Source organism: Lepidochelys olivacea (genome assembly GCF_965140295.1).
Source record: "Lepidochelys olivacea isolate rLepOli2 genome assembly, chromosome: 4".
Classification (NCBI taxonomy): Eukaryota; Metazoa; Chordata; order Testudines; family Cheloniidae; genus Lepidochelys; species Lepidochelys olivacea.
The window spans coordinates 95,423,014-95,429,013 of record NC_140414.1 but is presented as its reverse complement, the minus strand read 5'-3'; the positions used below and the strand labels follow the sequence as shown (position 1 = coordinate 95,429,013).

Genomic DNA, 6,000 nt, shown 5'->3' with positions numbered 1-6,000 from the left:
ACTTCATCGGATGCATACCGTGGAAACTGCAGCAGACTTTATATACACACAGAGAATATAGTTCTCTGTGTGTATATAAAGTCTGCTGCAGTTTCCACGGTATGCATCCGATGAAGTGAGCTGTAGCTCACGAAAGCTCGTGCTCAAATAAATTGGTTAGTCTCTAAGGTGCCACAAGTACTCCTTTTCTTTTTGTTTAGGTCAGTCTCTCTTGATTTTTGAACTCCCCCTGCCCATCCCCACTGTGTGCGTGCAAGTGACAATTATGTTGCCCACTCTCCCACATGTAGTGGATAAGCCAATTTTTGGCCCCAGCTGCAGGAGCTCTCACCCTCACATCTGCCTGTCTCCTGCCCAGCAATTAATACTGTTGACCATCAATTCTCTTCCACCACCACCACCAGCCACCCCCACCATTCAGCCTCGATCATCACCACCCCATTAGTTCAGCCTCCCTATCCCATTTACCTCCCACCGCCAGTGTTCCCTCTAATTTTTCCCACCCATGTGTGGAATGAATTTTGTTGTGTGCACCGATATGGAGGTGATGTGTGACAGATCACCTTCATACTGGTGCACATAACAAAATTAACATGGTGGGGCCAAGGGGTTCAGAGTATGGGAGGGGGCTCAGGGCTGGGGCAGAGCATTGGGGTGTAGGGGTGTGAGAGATCTAGCTGGGAAGGTGGGCTCTGGGGTGGGGCTGGGGGTGAGGGGCTCAGGGCTGGGGCAGAGGGTTGGGTTCAGGGGATGAGGGCTTCAGCTGGGTGTGCAGGCTCTGGGGATGAGGGGTTTGGGTGCAGGAGGGTGCTCCGGGGCTACGGCAGGGACTCCCCCAGCCCTCTCTCCCCACAGCAGCACCTGGGCTGGAGAGGAGAGACGCCTCTCCCTGCTGCTGCAGCAGCAGCTCTGGGGTGGCAGGAAAGGTGCCCCTCCTCCGGCCCCCATAGGTCCAGCTAGGGCTAGGTGCTGGGAGGGCTGCCTGGGCTGCAGCTGGGCCCAAGCCATGGTTGGGGCCGGGTTGGGGTGCCCAGGCCATTGCTGGGGCCGGGGGTCGGCCCCAACTGTGGCAGGTTGGGGGCTGGGCTAGGTTGGGGCTGGGGGAGGTTCTCTGAGGTTCTCTTTGAGCAAACTTATGCTCACATAAATTGATTAGTCTCTAAGGTGCCACAAGTCCTCCTTTTCTTTTTGTGAATACAGACTAACACGGCTGTTACTCTGAACACTGACTCAGGCAGCATGACCATGAGTCACTGTAGGGAAGATGAAGATACTTATGATAATAGAAAAGAGACAAATGCTCATTGAAGTGGCAGCTACAGCTCACTTCATCCGATGCATCCTGGCACCTTAGAGACTAACGAATTTATTTGAGCATAAGCTTTTGTGAGCTACAGCTCACTTCATCGGATGCATCCAATTTATTTGAGCATGCTCAAATAAATTGGTTAGTCTCTAAGGTGCCACAAGTCCTCCTTTTCTTTTTGCGAATACAGACTAACAGGGGTGCTACTCTGAAACCTGTTTAAGCAATGGAATTTGGGGGCTTGGGTACAAATATCATCGGGATCCAGGTAGAATCCAGTTTTTACCTTTTTCCCCCAGTAGGAGCCGTTCTCTATTAAGGCAATACAATTCGGCAGGATCCAACTTTTACCCAAACACTCCCATTTGGCAAGGCAGCGGGAGCGTGCCTTCTCTTGCTACCCAGCGTGGGGCTGGTGGGTTGCAGGGAGCATGTGATCACCGGAGTGACTGAGCTTGCATTGCCATGGTGTGGCAGCCGCGGGGAGAGCAATGGAGGCTGCTTAAGAGGGAGGCTGGGCGGCTGCTGCTGTTGCATCCATCGCCAAAGGAAACCACTGCGCACTCCATCGCTGCTCACCAAACGGCGGAGGGAAAGAGGTAGGACGCCCCTGCTTCCCTAACAAATGTTGTTTCAGTGTAAATGGCTGCAGTTAGGTCCCCGTCCCTCCCCCCGGAAAGCTGTAGCGCTGTACTATGCTTCCTCGCATCCTGACCTTGCCTCTCTCACTCGTTAGCATCCCTTTGCCTCTACTCAGCGATTCCTGCTTGTCAGGGCTATTTGACGTTCCGGGCTGTTTTCTATTGTTAGGCACGGCTAGTCTTCCCTTAAAGATTATTAAACTACATGTGTGCGATTGTTTGTTGTGAGCCTGGGATTAGCATCAGTTTTGCTACCTGTGATATTTCCCCATTAATAGCAATGAAAGAAAGTGTGAATATTATGTACACTAGGAGCAGTTGGATGCACAATGAATAGATCAGAAAAAGGGGCATGTAAGCAGTATCTCCTGCTGTAAAACTGTCTTTTTGTTAAATACAAATGTTAGGAATGCCTGTGAGTGTTCATTGAAGGTGCTACTTTGTTGCCTTCTGAGAATTTAATAGCTGGATTGGCTCTTTTAAATTTCTTCTATATTTTCCTTTGTTAGCATTTCCCAGAAGAATCCTGTATTCATTTTCCTTTGCTGAAAAGCAAGAGGTCTCAGAAATATGACTTTTGTTCCACATTATCACCTCCAAGAGCTACATTGCTTTGTTTAATCTCCTCTAAGCCATTTATCATGAACCTCTGACATCATCTTGTAATGAGTTATGAAATCTGCTGGTTTTCATGGTTAAAATATACAATACATGGTTTCTAGTTTTTACCTTTCCCCTAAGAACTGGAATAGGTAAACTAGAGATTAAGATGTCTTGGATGTAAAATTGGTTTTCGTCTGTTTTCTTACACAATTTCTTCAGTTTGATCATTTCTCATTCTGTTGGGGGGGGAGGGGGCAAATGAGCCACCCATGCAAATTGTTGCCTTGTAATGTTAACAGATCTCCAGTGAATGTTGTCATTTTATTTTGACCAATTTTGCTAATATTAAGAGTCACAACAGAAGAATAAAAATGTTTGGTTTGTAGATGTTTGCAGAATATTTTTATTAATGTTTCAGCTCTGGCTTTTTAAATACAAAATGCCTAATTGTAAAAACACAGTTCAAGGGGTTAAAGAAAACTTAGAAACCACACCATGCATCCTGAAAATTTAATGTGCTTGACAATAATGGCACTGAAACTGATCTGCTAGTAGGTGTGTGTGTGGGGGGGGAGTTACCCTTTTCTGTGCTAAGTGCCATTTACCACTAATGGCGTATAATAAATACTCTGTAGCTAATTTTCTATTAATTTAGTCGTCAGCTTGATCAATGTATGCTTCATAAGCAGTGTATTAGTATAAAAATAGGTAGCAGTTGTCTTACGTTGGTATTGTGTGCATTTTGGGGACCTAGTGCCATTTATTTAATTAGACTAAAAATAATAGTGGTCATAGCTGAATTTCACTTAACGTTTAGTAATTAAAATGTAGAAATTATCACTACCAAATAATGCTAGATATACTTTTTGTAGGGTATCAAATCATTTAGCTATTTCTGAACATTAAATTAGGCAACAGAAACTAACATTAATACAAGCTTATTTAATGAAGAAAATTAAATTTCTTATATATATCCAATGTGTATCAGTTATACATATAACTCACTGAGAGTTTTAATCCAGTTCAGGAATTTAAGCAAAATATTTGTTAAATCCAACTCTTTCATTGTTAAACCTGTTCAATCAAAGGCTCTTTCTTGGTCCTGCATTTCATTATAACAATGAGTTTAAAATACAGGACTGTATCTGTGAAGTGTGTGGAAACAATAAGCAAGCTATACTTACATATGTCAAGATTTTAAAGAAAGCTATTAAGAGTCTAAAAATGGATACTAGTAAATATGGTACTTACCAAACAGATTCCTACTATTTGTTGTTACTTACCGTCTAAGTTACTGTCTCAGCACATCCTTTTTAAATTAAGCCCACGTTCAAAGGGCCATCTACCATGAATGTAAATATGCAGTATTTTTTGCAAACAAGACAAATTTACATTTTAGTAAATTTCTTTTCAGATGTGAGCATATTTGTATACTTTGTATGCTGTATAATTTTATAAATAACACTGGCAGCAAATGGTAATGGAATAGCGCTCGCTATTTGTATGAATTATTAATGCTTCTACAATATTCTCATGTTAAAGAAAACATTACAAATATTTTAAAATTGAATCTTTACGTATTTTACTGTACTGATTTATGAAGTTATACAGGTTGTTAAATGTCTTTAATAAAAGTTATTGTAATGTTGAGTTGTTAATAAATAAAGTAAGTTTGCGTCATTTACTACTAAATTAATCTCATTCAAATCACCCTTGTGCAAATAATAAGTTATAAGTTGGTAATTAAAATATTAGTGTTAGTATGCATAATAAACTGGTTTTGTTTTTAAAAGGGACCATTGTTTTTGTTTTACATATGAATTTAGTTGTGGATATTTGTCAAAAAATGACACATTTTAGATTCATTCAGAATTTTGATTGCTGCAAATAAGAATAGTGACTTTCAGAGGCTTCTCTTGTTTTGCCTTAGGTCACTGTTCTATACCTTTGCCAGGTGCCTCAGTCAATCCTTCAAAATTTTGATGAAGTATTTTGGGTATCAGTTGTGCTTTGGGATCTTTCAATGTGTGCATCAATAAAAAATGTTTTACAACAAACATCATAGATGAATGGAATAAGAATAAAAAGAGGACATAAAAAGAGGAATGTCATAGTTTTCACATTTAAATGAAGTATAAGAACCGTATACATTATTTTTATAGAGACAGCATATACTTAAATGATTGCATCCACATCTTTTCATGAACTAGTTCAAGAAACAAGTTTTTTTCCACCTTTTGAATTATTCATATTTGAATAGTTTACTGTTTATGTATTCAAGGGGTTTTGGCATCCCCCTCCCGCCCCCACAAAAACACATAAGATCAATCCAGGAATCTTTAGGTTTTTCAAAGGCAAAATTTATACATACAGTGCTGAATAATAGTTTCAAAGAGCTCACAAGCAGTGGTATTCTAGGAAGAGTACACTGTGAATCTTTGGAGATCAAAGAGCTCAGAACAATGTAGATGCACAGATATAAATGCTGAGATAGTCTAAACACCTGGGACAAATTTTGCAATAGCACGCATCCCATACAATTGAACTGGATTCAATGGGGTTACACAGGATGTATTTCAGAGCAAAATTTATCTCCTTTGACTAGAATCGTAATAGAGCACGTGAAATTGTGGTGTTAACACAATCACTGCTGCTGTTGGCTGCACTGGACTGCTCAAATGTATTCTGTTATCCCATTTTTGACTACATTGGTGACTGCTGAAAAGTGCGTTTTCCCACTGAGATTCTGTGAAATCATAGGTGCTGGAACTAGGGTGCTGCCCTTGCTTGAAGTGGTTTCCATTATATACAGGGTTTACAGTTGATTCAATGACTCTCAGCACCCCCACTATAAAAATTGTTCCAGAACCCTGGGTGAAATCCATCTTTATAAGAAACTGTGTATTGTAATGTTGATTTCAAACAGCCGTGAATATCCCTCCCTGAAAGAAATTTCACAGAGACTCTCTCCATTATATATGAAATGATTCTTTTGTTTAAAAAACCCAAATTTTGTCTGGTCAGAAGCTGACATTCTTACCTCAGCATTGATATCTACATTGATGACGTATGATAAAGAAATTTTACATACAGCAGACTCCTTTGTAATTAATGCCATTCAAAAACCTATATTTCACTACATTAGTGGTGGGTTAATTAAGGCTGGTGTGATCGCAGACATAAAGTTGCTATTGCATATCACCATGGATAAGTGACCTATTAAATTTGCTTGAGACATTATGCAAAAATGATTAATATATTAATACAATTGCACAAATATAACATACCATTTAAATTTATTCATATTTTCTTTCCTATATACACAGAGATACAGGAAATTATAGACAGAACTTGAGAGAAGTTGAGAAATTATATTTGTAGTTTTCAGTTGATTGTTCACAGTACTGATTGATGCAGCTAAAGTTTGCCTCTAAAATATGGCTATAGTGA

The 6,000-nt window shown here is 40.1% G+C and overlaps 1 protein-coding gene across 2 annotated transcripts in view; it reads left to right on the top strand.

Annotated features, from left to right (window-relative positions):
- The first annotated feature begins 1,577 nt into the window (after positions 1–1,577).
- CRACD (capping protein inhibiting regulator of actin dynamics) overlaps positions 1,578–6,000 on the top strand; it is a 204,572-nt gene continuing 200,149 nt past the window's right edge. For both annotated transcript variants that reach the window (XM_084625694.1, XM_084625693.1), the window contains exon 1: positions 1,578–1,905. The gene's annotated coding sequence lies outside the window, so the exon portion shown is untranslated. The remainder of the gene's footprint in view (positions 1,906–6,000) is intronic.